This window comes from Mandrillus leucophaeus, unplaced genomic scaffold, assembly GCF_000951045.1.
Source record: "Mandrillus leucophaeus isolate KB7577 unplaced genomic scaffold, Mleu.le_1.0 Scaffold82, whole genome shotgun sequence".
Classification (NCBI taxonomy): domain Eukaryota; kingdom Metazoa; phylum Chordata; class Mammalia; order Primates; family Cercopithecidae; genus Mandrillus; species Mandrillus leucophaeus.
This window is the reverse complement of record NW_012108919.1, coordinates 3,928,210-3,945,663: the sequence shown is the minus strand read 5'-3', so window position 1 is coordinate 3,945,663 and position 17,454 is coordinate 3,928,210. Positions and strand designations below refer to the sequence as shown.

Here is a 17,454-nt window from a genome sequence, read left to right as displayed (position 1 = left end):
AGCAAAGACTTGGAACCAACCCAAATGTCCAACAAGGATAGATGGGATTAAGAAAATGTGGCACATATATACCATGGAATACTATGTAGCCATAAAAAAGGATGAGCTCATGTCCTTTGTAGGGACATGGATGCAGCTGGAAACCATCATTCTCAGCAAACTATCGCAAGAACAGAAAACAAAACACTACATATTCTCACTCATAGATGGGAATTGAACAATGAGAACACTTGGACACAGGAAGGGGAACATCACACATGGAGGCCTATTGTGGGGTGGGGGTAGGGGGGAGGGATAGCATTAGGAGATATACCTAATGTAAATGATGAGTTAATGGGTGCAGCACACCAACATGGCACATGTATACATATGTAACAAACTTGCACATTGTGCACATGTACCCTAGAACATAAAGTATAATAATAATAGTAAAAAAAAGAACTGTAAGGGGAAAACCACCCCCATGATTCCCAATTATCTCCTACTGAGTCCTTCCCACAATGTGGAAATTGTGGGAGCTACAGTTCAAGATAAGATTTGGGTGAGGTCACAGTCAAACCATATTAGTGTAGTGTCATACGTTTCTTTTTTCACTCAATGGGATATAATCACCATTTCCTCACAGCATAATTGTTCTTTGCAAACATCATTTTTATTAATTGCAAACATTCATATTTGGTAGCTCTCTGCTTTTTGGGGTCATGTGTTTTCTCTTATGCCTATTTTTGGAGCAATCAAAGGGCTATGTTTGCAAAAGGACATGTGTCATACTCCTTCAAATTCAATAAGCTTCTTTGTATACCCCACAGGCATCCCTAATCCATTTATCTACCCTGTTCATTAGCATCAGGTCAGTCTTTTTTCCTAATTCATGGAAAATGTTCTTTCTCTCATTGTGAGGGTCTTTTCTATTGACACTCATCAACCATTTTCAGCCTTTTCATGTATCTCAGGAGCTTGAAGGCTAACAATTACATTTTCCAGACTGTTTTGCAGCTAGCATTCTGGATACAAACATGACCCTGGCAATGAGGCTGAGGATGAATCAGGGAGATGCTGCCATTGGAATAGGATTCCTGATTTCACTGAGGATGGTGAGATTCCAGAGTGACAGAAGCCAAGTTAACCGTTAGAAACAAGGTGGGTGTGGTTATTGTAGCAGGCCACAGGGCTGGAGCCATGACCAGAATGGTTTTACCTTTGGGGATTTTTTTTTTCCAGCAGATTATTGATCATATATCTATAGCACTGAAATAGATAGGTTACTACTAAGGTTGGTTTATATAACCGATGAAACTTTAAGTCCGGTGACTACTCAAGAGAAGATGCTCAGAGTTCCCTACATGTGCATATACTATAAATCATCTTAGTCTTCCCTACAGAGTTCTGTAGACATTTACAGGGTACCTGTGCACTGAGGAAAGATATCAGATTTTGGGGGCAGTTCTGGATACTGTCTTCATTAAACCCCATGCATGTAGGCTCATTACTTCTCTTCTTGAAGTAAAATGAGTTCCTTGGACAGAAACAATGGTCAGTTGGGGGTTTCAAGCATTTTTTGTATGCAGAGTTCCTGGAACCTTGGGGACAGGTATTCTGTTCAGATTGGGGCTCTGGGGTTCTAGTGATAAAGACAGTTTTGACCAGAGTTTGTCTCACAGAGAGTTCAGTGGATTCTATGTATATACGCTGTATTTATTTATCCAGTTCCTGAATGCATAATTTAGCAATGGAAGGAATCCCTCATTTTTTCTCTGACTCATGGAGTCAGGGCTACTATGGGAAGAAAGGCAGTATGAAATCTCCTCCCCTCCAAATTGTGAGCCAAAACAATATCACACTCCAGGAGGAAATGCAGAATTCATGTCAACATCAAGGACCTGGAGAGTATGTGGGAATTGATTCCAATCATATCTCTCTTAAACCTGATATCTTTGACCTGTGCAGAAATGGGCAGAATAGCTGGACTTTAGGGAACTTAACTGGGTAGTGACTCCAATTGCAGATGCTGTACAGACGTGGTCTTTTTTGGTGGACCAAGTCAACACAATGCCTGGTATTTGATATGCAGACAGTAATATTGCAAACTTTTTTTTCCTATACCAATTAGCAGATACAACACAATGCAGTTGACTTTCATTCTCCAGCAATACATCTTTACCAACATCCAGCTAGCTGCTTTAATCTAGTCTGTAGAGATTTGGTCACTTCGCCATCCCATAGGGCTCTATTCTGTTCCACCCTATTGATTAGATCTTGTTGATTGAGCAAGAGTAGCAAGTACCCTGGATGTCTTGGTAAAATATGTATGTGTCCAAGGGTGAGTAATAAATCCATGAAAGTTTAGAGACCTCAGTGAATCTCAGTGAAGATTCTGGGGGCTTAGTAAACTGAGACTTTCAGGATATGCCTTCCAAGTGAAAGACAATTTGCATCACTTTGCATTATCTGCTATTAAGAAAGAGGCACAGTGTTCCAACCTATTGCCAAGCAACTCTCAAAGCTTCTGGTCATGACTGTAGCCCAAAGCTGGAGAAGGTTCTTCAGCTGGGTCAAATTGACATTCAAGCAGCTTTTCTACTTGGGGCTTATGGCCTGAGAGATCCAAAAGTGGTTGGGTGTCCCACAGAGTATTGCTTCCAAACAAGAAATTAATTTTACTGCAGAAGAAGAGAGGCAATTAGCTCATACACGTGGGATTCACTGGTCTTACCCTGAATCCCACCACCTAGGAAAAGCTGACCTTAAAAATGGTAGAATGGCCTGCAGAAGAATCAATTATGGTGGAATCTGAGAGACTGTAGCTTTCACAATTTGGAGGTCTCCCTTACAAGATGTTCCACATGCTTTTGAACAAATGACAAATATACAATGTTATTTCTCCCAAAACCATATTCATGAATACAGAACCAAGGGAAAAAGTGGAAGAGTCACCCCTCACTATTTCACCTAATGACACACACACGATTTTTGCTTCTTATACTATCAGATGCCACTGGTGCCCTCTCACATCCCATTGGCCTACTGGTAAAGATTGTCTGCGACAGCCAGAAATTCTGAGGGCTAATGCCCCAATAGTACCCTCAACCAACAGGATTTCTGGTTAAATAACGTGGTCTCTTCACCCATCAGGGATAATTCTGAGGAGTGTTCCACGGTCTCCCAGCTAGTTCTCAGTGGGATCCAAGTTTGTGTTAAATCCAAAAAGTCTTCCTCCATTTTGAAATTATATTTTAAAAATATTATCATTTTTTCTCATAGTTTGTTTGTTTCATTCACTTTTACATATTTGACAGATCTAAGATTTTTATTGTACATTATGGTAGAAATACAATAAACCTTTCAGATGACTATCCAGTTATCTCAGCATCATTTATTAAATAATCTGTCATTTTTTAATTATTTGGATTGCACCTTTATCATATTCTAAATTCCTACATGAATCTGCCATATTTCTCTATTTTCTAGTCTGTCTGTTGATCCGCCTACTCATGTGGCAGTACTGCTTTAATTATTGTAGCTTTATAATGTATGGTAATATATGGAAAGACAAGTGACTTTCCAATGCTCTAATTTTTTCAGAATATTTTGGCTATTATTTGTTCATTTTCTCATATGCTTTCTTTAATTAAAAAAAAATTTTTTTTTAAGATAAAGTCTTGCTATGTTGCCCAGGGTGGTCTCAAACTCCTGGCCTCAGGTGATTCTCCCACTTCAGACTCCCAAATAGTTGGTATTACAGGCTCAAGGCACTGCGCTTGGCTCCATACATTTTTTACCATCGTCTTGACTAGTTTCTTCCTCTTTCCCCAATTCCATCTGGTATTCTTTTTGTATACAGATTAGCTCAGTAAGATTCATTTTCTTTTTTCTTTTCTTTTTAAATTTGGATATAATTTACATACAATAGAGTCATTCCTTTTGGAAAGGAAATATGATCCAAGTTAAGTGGAATATATAGACTAGGTTCTTTGGCTCCTAACTTTGCCATTCTCTGCCAAACACCATTCTATTTGAAAGCTATCTCTCTCACTCTCTCTGCCATAATTTTCCAATCTTTTCTGTAAATAATCAAGATTCAAGAAATTCTAAAATATATGCAGACAGAAGACCCTATAAAAGAGGGGAAGAGGTAGTGACTCTATTCATCACCAGCTGGTTGGTCTTTCTCTTATCCTTATTCTTTATATCTATTGAACGGAAGTAATAGTAAAAATGTCTTTAGAGTTACTGTGAAGTTAAATGAGGTGGCATCAATCAAGAGAGCACAGAGTCTTTGGGGAGATGGTATTCGGGGCCCTAATTCTTTATTTCTTCAAGTGTTCATATTCTTTATTTTGTAACTGTGTGATGCCCTCCCCTCTGCCTCTGGGCTTAGCCACGCAACTTACTTTGCCCAACGGGCTATTAGCAAACATGATGCAAATAGAGGCTTGTAAAGGACCTGCATATTGAGACTTGTTCTTGCTCTTGCCTTCTGACACTGCCATGAACGCCTGCCTGGGCTAGCCTGCTGGAATATGAGAATCGTGTGACCCAGCTAACGGCTGACAACTAACTCATCTCCAGAAGTGTGAGTGGGCCAAGCCCAGATGAGAAAGATCCTGCAACTGAACCCAATCTAAATCACTAATCTACAGAGTGTTGAGCTAAATACATGCTTATTGTTTTAAGCCACTGAGTTTTGGGGTGGTTGGATTCTCAGCATTATTGTGTCAGTAAATAACTTACACAAAATGACATGTAAGAGGTGCCTAAAAATTGTTTATATGGAAGCCCTTTGGTGATTCAACTTTTTTTTTTTAATTTAAATGACAGAGACAGCTCCCTATTTATCCACTCTTCCCTTCCTTTATAGCTTACTCTTTAAAGTGTCCAGCCGAGGCACACTGTTACATTTAATATGCTTATTTGTCAGTGTAACATATCTCAAATTGCTTCTCTCCTGTTTCTTGTCTCTTTAATGGCAAAAAAACAAATTAGTCACATTTAGTCTTCTGGCTGTTAGCATTTTATTTGGATCTCAGAGGAGATATAAGAGAAATAGGAGACAGAACCTTCCTTTAATAACACAAATTCAAAGGATAAGAATTAATTTCAGCGATATCTGGTCTATATAGAAGTGTTAAGAGGCAACCAGGGAATTCAATGAGTTAAAGTCAAGTAGGTTCAGTTGGTGATATTTTAAACACAGTATCAAGACTTCCATATGGAAAAAATAGAAATGATAGAATAAATGACCAATCTATGTCATTATGTCTGGGCTGTGAAATGAGAATGTGACACATGAATGCTCCATCTTGATACTGTTTTTTACTTCCTACTTTGGCAAATAGTTCCATGGCCACTGGATGCCACTCATGATGCAGACAGTGTTGTTAGAGATGAGTTCACGATGACATATTTAGTGTCTTGAAAGGATGGCATGGAGGCCAAAGCAAGTCCATCTTAGATTGCTAATCTACCATGTTGGTTCCTTATTAACCCCAGCTCTGGGAAGGCCTCTAAAATTTCCAGTTTATCTACTATTCCTCATGAGAGCAGGTACTTACCATAAATCTTGCCCTTGGGTCCAACAATGTTGATGTTATCATACTTCAATTGTCCTTCACATCCCTTCTGAATCACTCCTCCCCTATGGTACATAAGCCGTTGGTCTGGGGGATAATGGCACAGGGCCTACCATCTTGTCTTCCCACCACCTGAGACACAGACATGGCTTCTATTCCTAAGTCCCTACTAAAAGTTTCTTGCTGAGAAACTGGATATGTCTGCCTCTTTCTTTGGCCTGTTGGCTTCCTGAGAGGCCAAATTATTAAATTGTACACAATTTACTGGGCTGAATGGTGCTGCCCCTGAACACAGGCACTGAATTTCAATGGCTCTGGAAGTGAAGATAAGGCCCTGGCCCTCCCCCATTCAGCTGTTGATTAAGAGCTGGTGCTAGTTTCTGGTATGACCTTTAACAGTAAGGCATGAATTACAATTCCCTAGTGAATGTATTCTCAAGGCATTCTGCCAGCTATTATTTCTGAACAGAGCATGTTCATAGACAACAAGCAAAATCATTACGCCAAGACTAATGCCAACTGGCTCAGTGGTCATATGAAGAAAGGGGAGATCAAGAATTCCTTGTTTCCCCAGCAGCCCTCTTTGCCTCTTGTGTTGTGACACACGCACTTTGTTTCTTCTCATTCATCTCCATTACAGCCTCGACAGCCCAACTGTATGTTCTGGAAAAAATAAAGAAGGTCTATGCTTCTGGCCTGATGTATGAGGAAGACAGGCAACTTCCTAGCTGGGGTAAACTTAAGGGTTGACTTCCTCCCCTAATCAGCACCTGGGTTTCAGAGATGCAAGAAGTATTGGTTCTAGAAGGAGCTTTACAATAATCTCTGCTGAATATTTTCAAATGACTGTTGCTCAGAATCAGACAAAATCATAGGTGGATATGAAAATGAATAAAACAGAGAGAACCAGAGCAGCTCTGGCTGAAAAGCAGGGTGGTGGGTGGTAGGTGGTTGTGGAGAAGAGTTCCTTGTGTCTGCAGGGAGCAGAGTTAGAAAATCACTCATCTTAACAATGTCCATTTTTAGAGATTCAGAGAAGTGAAAGTACTGATCTGCAAACAGACAGCTAGGTCAACAGGAACTCGAACTCACACATCCTGACTTTCAGGGTCGTGCTCTTTCCAGACTTTCAAATAACTGGTGGGAAATACAGGTAAATGCGTTATCAATGGAGGCATTTGAAGAGACAGAAGAATTCTGCTAGAATGCAGTAGCACTGTAATGGAATCTGGGTAATTTGGCACAGTATTTTATAAGAAAATGTTAAAACTCTTCTTCTCTTCTTTTTTTTTAGTATGTTAATAATGAAAGTTATTTTTTAATGCAAGTTAGAAATTAAAATAAAAACTTAAAATATTCCCTTGTTCCAATCCCAAGCTCCTCCCTAGAGGTCACTGGCAGCAGTTTGAGTCACCCATTTTTCTATGAACACATACCCACACTTACATCTCGATGTATGATTATGGTGTTTGTTGCTAATTGCAAAAGTGTGTATAGTGTATACATTGTCCTGGAACTGTAAAAAATAAAGAAAGTGACATCCTTGCATAGGAGTACACTCTTACTCATTTTTTATCTGCTTTGCATGTGTGGTGTGAATGTATTTTATTTCATTTCTTCTTCTTCTTATTTTTTGAGATGGAGTCTTGCTCTGTCACCCAGGCTGGAGTGCAGTGGTGCGATCTCAGCTCACTGCAACCTCTGCCTCCCAGGTTCATTCAATCCTCCCACCTCAGCCTCCCAAGTAGCTGGGATTACAGGTGTGTGCTACCACGTCCAACTAATTTTTGTATTTTTAGTAGAGATTCCGGAGGTCTCACCACGTAGGCCAGGCTGGTCTCAAACTCCTGACCTTGAGTGATCTGCCCGCATCGGCCTCCCAAAATGCTGACATTATAGGCGTGAGCCACTGCGCCTGGCCTGTGAATGTATTTTAATGTGTTTATCCACTCCTCTGTTGGCCAACACTGAAATGGTTATCACCACTTCATTATTACAAGGCTACAATCAAGAATTTTGAACATGCATATTCATCCACTTTTGCAAATATTTATGCCATAAAGATTCTTGGAAGATTTGCTGAGTAAAAAAACCATTTATTTATATTTTTGATAAATGTTGCTGCGTTGCTGTACAGAGAAGTGAGGCCAGTTAATGCTCTCACTCAGCACTGTTTGCCAACATTAACACTAAATATTAATCTTTTCCAGCCTCGCCAGTCTGATAAGCAGAGAGCTCGCACATCTTTAATTCATCAGGTTAAGCTTCTTCTCAAGCACTTTTTTTTGTATCTATGTAAATACTTTCTTCTATTTCCAAATAGGACATTAAAATGTACGTGTTATTTTAAAGACAACTAATATACAGCTAAACTAACTGAAATAATATATACAAGAAGTTTACGGGATCTAAGCTACAGATGGGAAAATCTTAAATAAGTTTTTAACTTCCTTTACCCTATTACGAACATCAGGACTTCTAGAATTGATACTGGCTCTGTGTATCAAGTACGTTTTTCCCCTCATAAAACTTGTTTACTTTTCCAGAGAGTATATCATACTATTGTGTCTAAGAAATCAGTGAATAACTAGGTTGTCCATCTTACCATTACTTCAAAACATGACTTGAAAATGCTGGATGCAGATGGTAATTAGATGGTTGAGAAAAAAGAAGATTTTTAAGCTTAAGTGAGAAAGCCAGGAGATTCCAGAAGATTGAAGTAGCTGCTGGGCAGATGAGGTTTCACTGTGCTGCTGAGAGAAGAGCTGTGGAAGATCAGAAGTAAACAAGATGACTTGAAGACAGTGAAGACTAATGAAGTAGAACGTCAGACACCTACTGTGAAGGAAACTGAAATTAACACAGCCCTTCCCAAGCAATTCTTTGGGAAAAGAGAAGAAAAACTTCATTACAAAGCATTTTGAGGATTTATGAAAAATTGACAAATAGAGGTTCAAGAAATGGAATTCCTTCAGTTTTCTAAAGGTTTGAATCTCATGCGCTTTTTATTTTTTTTTATTTTTTTTTGAGACGGAGTCTCGCTCTGTCGCCCAGGCTGGAGTGCAGTGGCCGGATCTCAGCTCACTGCAAGCTCCGCCTCCCGGGTTCACGCCATTCTTCTGCCTCAGCCTCCCGAGTAGCTGGGACTACAGGCGCCCGCCACATCGCCCGGCTAGTTTTTTGTATCTTTTTTAGTAGAGACGGGGTTTCACCGTGTTAGCCAGGATGGTCTCGATCTCCTGACCTCGTGATCCGCCCGTCGCGGCCTCCCAAAGTGCTGGGATTACAGGCTTGAGCCACCGCGCCCGGCCAATCTCATGCGCTTTTTAATCATTTGTGGTTTTCCCTGAGTAGTCTTTATTTTTTTTCTTCATATAAATTAGGTTGCCTGCCTTTTGCTTATTGAGTGCCAGGAACTTCTCACAGAGTCTTAATGCTAAATAACCCTTTGATTATGTATGTTGCAAGTATTTTCTCCAGGTCTGTTGTTTGTCATGTAATTTTGTTTATGGAATCTTTTCTCGTACAGAGGTTTTATTATGAAGTCAAGTGTGCCAATCCTTTCCTTCATAGGGATGCTCATATTTCTAATATTCTTTCAATATCAATCTTTAATCCCTATCACAGCTAGACCAACTACAGCAGCGACACTTTTCATTAAAAATAAATCACTCTAAATTTAAAATGCAAATTTACACTCACTGCTGATGCCTTTGACTTGAACATCAATCATTATGGAGGAAAATAAAATTCTTCTCTTAAACTGTATACAGATCAGGGAAGACTTTGGAAGGCCCAGATAAATAATTGGTATTTCTATGGTGGCATGATGGAAACCTTAAAAAGCCCAAGCAGAAACAATTTTACAAATTTTAGCTTCTTAACAATATGTTTATGTCTATTAATGTGTCTTGTCTTTTCAGCTCTTGCTCAGTGTCTTACCCCTAGGGGTCAAGGTATTACAGGCTGTTGTTAACATATAAATGACTGTCAAATCTTTATTAGTAATTGACATCTTTGGATGAGTCTATTCGTTGTTTTGAGGAAGCAGAACCCAGTAAGATTAAGTTTTGATGTGTGAGATAAGGCTGACATAGGTCAGCAACTTTGCTGCTAGGGAAAAATTTAGGTCTTCATAAGAAGTCACAGTGGGTAGCCCAGAAAAGCCAGCAGAGAGGGGCATCATATGGTGTGGGAGTGTAGGTGGTAAGGGGAAAGGGAAGAGAAAAGGAAATGAAATATTGAGAAAAAATTTTTGAGAACTTCTTTTGCACTTATCATTATATATAACTTATATAATTATTGTCTCATTCCTCTGTTACGTTGTGAAGGTCAATATCCCATCCATCTCAACGTCTCTATTGAGTGACACACAGTAGGCATTTTGAGACCACTTGCTGTGTACTTTCATATAACTTTTGTTTACTCTGCATTACCCTGTGCAGACTGAAATAATGAGACCTACTGAGTATTACTGAGAGTATTATTAAGGATAAATTTCAGGTTTGCGTATTACTATGCTCTGGTACTATACAATTATTTGATCTAAAAACAGATTAGAAGGAAGATTTGTTGTTTGTGCTTGGAACCCTGTGCTCTTTTTAAAGCCTAATTCAGAGGTTTGAGAAGCTAGCAAGGGCTTTCTGTCCCAGTGGAGCTTAACAGTTACGACAGGGATCGACGGGGAGTCTCTTTCTACATCTTGTTGCTTCAGACGGATAGAAATGAAGACTGTATCAGGACTAAAAATGGTGCCCCAGACCAGGGGTCACAAATAGGCAAACAAATGAGCAGCACCCATTACCATTCCTTTGCAGTGCACTCTAGAAGGATGCAAGGAGATACAGATACATATATGTATACACACACACACATACACACACACACACACACTCTTGCAGATATATATACAGAAAATCAGCAAGCCTAGGGTCCTTATATAAAAAGGACCCAGAAAGCTGAAAAGGGATTCAATAGGAAATAACAGCTCAGTGCTAAGCTGAGATGGAGGTGGCAGCTCTTCACTGAATGTGGCCAGTAAAGTTACAACACTTTTAGGGCATGGACTCTGGAACCTGACCTCCTAGGTTAAAATTCGAATGTTGCCACTTGCTAGCTGTGACTGTGCAAGTAGTTTAACCTCCGAGACTCTCAGCTTCCTTGTTTGTAATAAGGAGATATAAATAACATCCACCCACAGTGATATTCCGTGGGCTAATGGAGGTAATACAGGTTACACAGCACAGTCTCAGACTTGTAGGCCCTCCGTAATTACTTTGACTTTGAAAGGCTCAAGCTGTGCAGGGTTTGGGTTTGCAATTGGGTGTCCCGTTCCTGGATTTCTGAAGAGTTGATCTCGTTGTAAGATGTGTGCTTTAGAACACAAGGTATCTTGGCTGTCAAAAAATCCACACTCTCCAGTAGGGTTCCCAGGGAAGAAACATTCCTGGGTTCCTTGACCTGAAGCCCTGAAATAAACACAACTTCATTGATACGTTGAAAGACGTAGGAGGAAGAGAGGAGTCAATGATTCATGCCTGTCTGGCAGGGGCATCTGACTGCCTTCCACACCTCACAGCTCTGGACGTGAATGCTCAGGTGGCCTTCTATCTGTGCCTCTCCTGCAGAGAGAACTGGTGGAATATAATGGAGTCCCATGTGGTTATAGCTAAATAAAATAAACAAATAAATAAATAAATAAAATTCCTTGATTTGCAGTCATGCCGCTCTGTCATCATGGCTAAATAAGCTCGGGGACAATGGACAAAGAAGTAACAACCACAACCAAAAATACAGTATCTTTTATCTTACTCAGTGGACGCAACTTTCAGAATAATCCAGATCATAAAACAGTTTAAAATGCAGAGAAACATATGGGATGTTTTTTCATACTGCAAAAATGTCCATTGTAGAATTCCTTTAAATATCAAGTGATTCTAGCATATCAACATATGATTGACTTACTCAAATTTATTATTTATAGCTTGCCTTAGCATTTCCGGGTTTATGTGAAAATTTTCTTTTTTTAAAAATTACTGTCAAATAACTCAAATTTCAGATCTTTTAACCTACAATAAAATATGGCAAGATTTATCTATATTATGTATCTACAAAGTTTTATACCCTCCTTTTTAAGCCTGTAGACTAATTTCCAGACAAACGATGTGACATTAAGGTGCGGTTTCTGGCTACCTCTTTGACCCAGCCCATTTGTGCTCTCTGCTTGACTGATGGATTCGTTGCCAAGGCTCTTCAGCCCCTTGTGGATATGTCAAGAGAGTTGGCTGTGATCATCTAATTAGAGTAGAACCAAAGAGACAAAGCCCATGCCGGTCATCCAGGATTCCTGCGATCATCTATTACCCAAGTCCCCAGGCTTTCTCTGTGGATGAAAATGTCAACGTCAGGAAACATGTCCGCCACAGCTTATTGAAACACAGAGGACAAAGGAAGTTGAAGGAAGATTTTTTAAAAATCAAAATTATTTTTAGATAATTGATTATGAGCATTAGTAAGGAACTTGCAACGGTCTGGGGACTGTTGTAACACTTGTTTTCTCACCTTTCTTGCCCTTCACTCTCAGAGGTCTTACCAATCAAGTTATCACCAGCTTCTTTTCTGTTCCTGCCATGTTCTCTCCATCAAAAGTGTGCATAATGTGAACAGAATTCAGATTCCAAACTATGGCTGTCTTGCTTTTTCCCACCACTGGTGTCATTAGCCTTCCTTAGCAGACACCGTCAAACTGAATTCTTTCTCTCTTTCTTTCTTTCTTTCTCTCTCTCTCTTCTCTCCTTCCTTCCTTCCTTCCTTCCTTCCTTCCTTCCTTCCTTCCTTTCTTTCTTTCTTTCTCTCTCTTCCTTCCTTCCTTCCTCCTTTCTTTCTTTCCTCCCTCCCTCCTTTCTTTCTTTTTTCTTTTTTTATCTTTCTCTTTTTCTTTCTTCTCTCTCCTTCCTTTTCTTTCTTTCTTTCTCTTTTTCTTCTTTCTCTCTTTCTTTTTCTTTCTTCTCTCCTTTATTTTTCCTTCCTTCCTTCTTTCTTTCTCTTTCTTTCTTTCTTTTCTTCTTTCTCTCTTTCTTTTTCTTTCTTCTCTCTCTCTCCTTCCTTCCTTCCTTCCTTCCCTCTTTCCCTCCGTTACTTTTTCTTTCAGACAGGGTCTTGTTCTGTCACCCAGACTGGAGTGCAGTGGCATTATCTCGACTCACTGCAGCCTTGACCTCCTGGGTTCAAGTGATCCTCCCACCTTAGCCTTCTGAGTAGCTGGGACTATAGGCGGGTACCACCATGCTCAGTTAATCGTTTTATTTTTTGTAGAGATGGGGTCTCACCATGTTGTCCAGGTTGGTCTTGCAGTCCTGGGCTCAAAGGGTCCACCTGCCTCTGCCTGCCAAAGTGCTGGGATTACAGGCATAAGCCACTACTCCTGCCTGCTCTTTTCTTTCTTATTTGAGCCATTCTCTACTACCTGTGTGTGCAGACAGGTGACCCACATGCTGGCATATATTCAACTTGCCTTTGGGGGAGATGTTGAATGAAACTGCAGCACTCTTTTTGCCTGGGTAGGACAGTGTTCTGAACATACTATACCAGGTAAGTATGACAGGCAACAGGGGGGTAAGCTTGCTTGGCAAACAATTTAGTGAGAAGAATTTGTGTCCAAGAAGTGTCTCTTTGGAACTAAGTGAGCGAAGAGGTATCCAAGCATTAAAACATTCAGGCACTCATTAAATTCTATTTTAATCGTATATGTTAAATATTTTTCCAAGCAAAGCCCATCTTTGCCAGAGTGGGTTTTACAGTTGAAGGTAAATGCATCTCAACACAGATTCACTCATTCTGCACTGGAAAATAGGAAACACATGATCCTCTGGCCATTTCATTTCACTTGTTCCATTCGTTCATTTTTAAAAAATATCTGATACTCACAGGTCTGGTTTATTACAGCAAATGACACAGAAGAAGAGCAACAAGAAAAAGATATGCACTAGTACAGTCCAGAAAGCCCAGACACAGACTTTCATGTCATTTCCCTTCTGAGACTACATTGAAATGTTCTCTCTAGCAATGAAATACAGGGACGCATGTGGTGTATCTCCACCCAGGGAAGCCTCCGTGAGTCTGGGTGCAGATGTGGTGGGTAGGGGACTGCTCACATAGGCATCTCCTAGATTGTATGCAGCCATGGCAACAGAAAACTCAAGACTCCAACAGTAAAAGCAGCTACACATTATCAATCTTGATGTTTGTGCAAAGCAAGCTGACAAGCTGGTGTGGCATGGTTCATTGATCTAGGTATTTCTAACAAAATAATCTGTCACTAGCATAAAGAATACTTTGAGGGCCACATTCCCAGAGGATGGTAAATCATGGTTCCAGGTACCTTTGGAGATGGCAGAACTGAGCAATCAGACCTGCTGTGTTAACTCTTTCCTCACACTCTCCCTACCCCCAATTGATTTGAGGGACTTTTAAAAAGTTGCTGTTATTGTGTTCATTCATTCTTTTATTCTATACATTTTCACCAACCACCTACCATATGCAAGATCTTGCGCCCTGAGGAAATGTTCAAGAATTGTGCTGGGGAGAAGAGACACACATGCAAGCAAAAATAAATAAGAATACAAAAGATCAATCATAATACAAGTCACCATTATGACTTACCATAAAGTTGTATTTTTGGAAAATGAAGTGTTAGAAAGTCAGAAAGGAAGGTCATGATAGGCTGGAGGATCTGAGAGGAGTTGAGCCTTGGTGAAGGACTTGGAAAGCAGGCAGATTTGGACAAACAGACATAGCAGACCAGAGTGAGGGGCATTCTAGGTGGGATTGTGTTATGACCCATAGCTCAGAAGTAGGGCCTCTTGAGGAACATGCAAGGTCACTGAGATAGGTTATGAGATCCATGTCACGACCAGATTCTGGAGGATTCTGAATACCAAACTAAGAAGTTTGGATTCTATTGTTTGGTAGGTTAATAATTCTCAACCCTGCTACACATTAAAATAACTTGAGGAGATATAAAAAAAATACAGAGATGCTGATTCAAGTGGTCTGTGTGGCAGGTAGTGACTATCTGGAGCTGGTGGTGCAGGCGGTTAAGGAATTTACCAAGACAGTCATAGGTAAAGAAAGGCAGAATTATTAAGAAAAGGAATGATAATACGTTGCAAGGTTGCAACAGGCAGGACAGCAGAAAAGGGGCTGTCTGCAAAGAGGCAGAAGCTGGAGGGAAGTTTTATAGGGTCATGCTGGAGGGGGCTGTGTGCAGAACAAGGTCGTTGTGACCACAGAAATCTTTGTGCCTGCAAGTTGTTTGTGATTAGCCATCTCTCAGAACAATTATTCATTGTTCTTCCCCACCTGGGGCCCTTCCCCCGCCTAGGGCCTCTTCCTCATTGTTGCTTACTTGTCATGTTGGAACTCCACAGTCTGGGCACTAAGAATTTTTTTTTTAATTTTTATTTTAGATTCAGGGGCTACATGTGAATGTTTGTTACAAGGGTATGTTTTGTGATGTTGAGTTTGGGCTTCTATCAATCTCATCACCCATATAGTGAACATGGGTCATTGATATTTTTAAATCTCCCCAGGTGACTCTAACATGCAAGTGGAGCTGAGACCTACTATTCCCAATGCTGAGGAACCACTCAATACTTTTTAAAGTAGAATAGAACTGATGTTCTAGGGAGCTGACCCCTCAAAGTTGGGGTGGTCTTGAGGCAGGACACTAGTTAGGACTGTCCCTCAACTGTATAGTAATGACAGTGTGATGAGGGTCTGCACTGGAGTTTGTGCTCAATTGAAGCCTAGAAATTTGGTGAAGAACAAAATATTCTGTGGTTGTGCTCACTGCACACCCTAGAGGTCCTGCACCCCTGCGTCCTGAACAGAGACTTGCCTCCCAATACTTCAGGGAACAGAAAACCAGGAGGCTGGAAAACAACAAGCCTCACAAACAATCCTTTCTCTAGTCAGTAATGTGATATTTTCAGCAGCTACTAGTGATGCTTCAGAAAGAACAACTTGTTCAATGTACTGAACATTTCCAGCACAGACACAGCCTAATCACTAGTTTCTGTCCTCCAAATTCACTGTAAACATGAGTGCCCAAGAGGAAAATGCCCAGCTGAGTGAAACAGAGATAATCCCAAAGCTCAGCCTCCACCCAGCTCATACTTTGTGCCAATCATCAGTTCAGAAGGTGCCACAGGATCTTCTAGCAACTAAATTCACCAAGCAGCTTTCTAATGACAGCCCCAGAGGACTCCAGTGAGATTGACATGGAATCATCACCAATTGAGAGACCCGTCGGTTGAGATTCTGTTCCTCTGAAACCACTTCCAGTACCAGATGTAGCTTGGGTTCACATGCTGAAAACACTCCCATGGCTTCCTATCACCAGGAGAATCAATCCCAAATATTTCAACTCAGCTTACAAAATCCTACATATTCTGTCTTTCAAAATCTGGCCCTTGGTGCTGCTCTTACACCAGGTCTCCCCTTATAGACACATTCCTGTTGAAGTAGCTAATATTCTCTTTTTGGTTCTAGGCCTTTGAACAGACGGATCCCTTTGGTCACCTTGTTTTGCCTTCTTAATTAATTTATTTTTTTGAGACAGGGTCTCATTCTGTCACCCAAGCTGGAGTGCAGTGGTCCAATCTTGGCTCACTGCAGCCTCTACCTCCTGGACTTAAGCCATCTTCCCATCTCAGCCACCCAAGTAGCTGGGACTACAGGTGGTGCCACCATGCCTGATTAATTTTTGTACTTTTTGTAGAGATGGAGTGAAGCAGTCTAGGGTCACTGAAGCGGTTTTGTTGTCTGAGGTGTTACCTGGAGTTCTTTGTCTCACAACCAAGAAAATTAAGGAGTGTGGACACCAAGGGTGAGGTCAGAGTGAAAGTTTAATAAGTGAAAGAGGAAAGCTCTCTGCAGCAGAGAGGGGGCCTGAGAGGGTTGCTGTTTCACAGCTGAATGCAAAGGCTTTTATAAACAAGCTAATGGAGCAGGCTGTTTCATTTGCACAAGGCACGAAAAAATGGTGCAAATTCTTATCAGCTCCACCCCATCCTTCTAGTGTTCATGCAGGTCCTTAGCCTGAATTACTCCATGTTGTTTTATTTTCCTTACTGTGCATGTGTCAGGAGATGGAATATTCCACTGCAGACGTGTCTGGTTCTGTGGAACTTTCCTTATCTATACACCTGCAGGTCTGTCTTAGGCAAGCCCCCTGTGCAAGTTCCCTTATCTGAGTATGCCTGAAAAGGAAAGGAATGTGCTCACTGAAGCCCACCGTGTATAGGCAGAGCACACTGGTTGCATAAGAGACAAAGGTGTTGGACCTTGCTTCCTTATCTGTGCTTGCAGCTTGATGTCTTCCAGGCTGCTCTTTTGTTGGAAGGACCTCTACCAAGAACCTTATCCTAACTATCTGCCTAACCACTTCCTTCCTCTCATCTCCCTCAGGGGTTTTACCATGTTGCTCAGGCTGGTCTAAAACTCCTTGACTCAAGCAATGTGCCCTCCTTGGCTTCCCAAAGTGCTGGGATTACAAGTGTGAGCCATCGTGCCTGGCCATCGCCTGCTTAATTTCTACTTGTGTTTACATATTTATTTAGCTATTACTTCTTTCAGGAAGCCTTCTTAGATTCCCTAACGCTGGATCCAGTAACCCTCCTGGTGCTCCAGTAATATCCTGTACTTCCACATTTATCATGCTTGAGGTGTTGTATGAACTTTCCTGGGTCTGAAACAAGCTGGTTTTCCTTCGAGGGCAGGGACCATGTTTGTCTTTTCCACATTGTATCCTTGGTATCCAGCCTAGTGCCTGCAAAATGGTAGGTAACAACAAATAGTTGAGGAATCAATGAATAAATCAATA

At 40.8% G+C, this 17,454-nt stretch overlaps 1 pseudogene; it reads right to left on the bottom strand.

Annotated features, from left to right (window-relative positions):
- The window catches only part of LOC105530412, a 74,639-nt pseudogene extending 63,411 nt beyond the window's left edge, over positions 1-11,228 (bottom strand).
- Between the last annotated feature and the right edge of the window lie 6,226 nt (positions 11,229-17,454).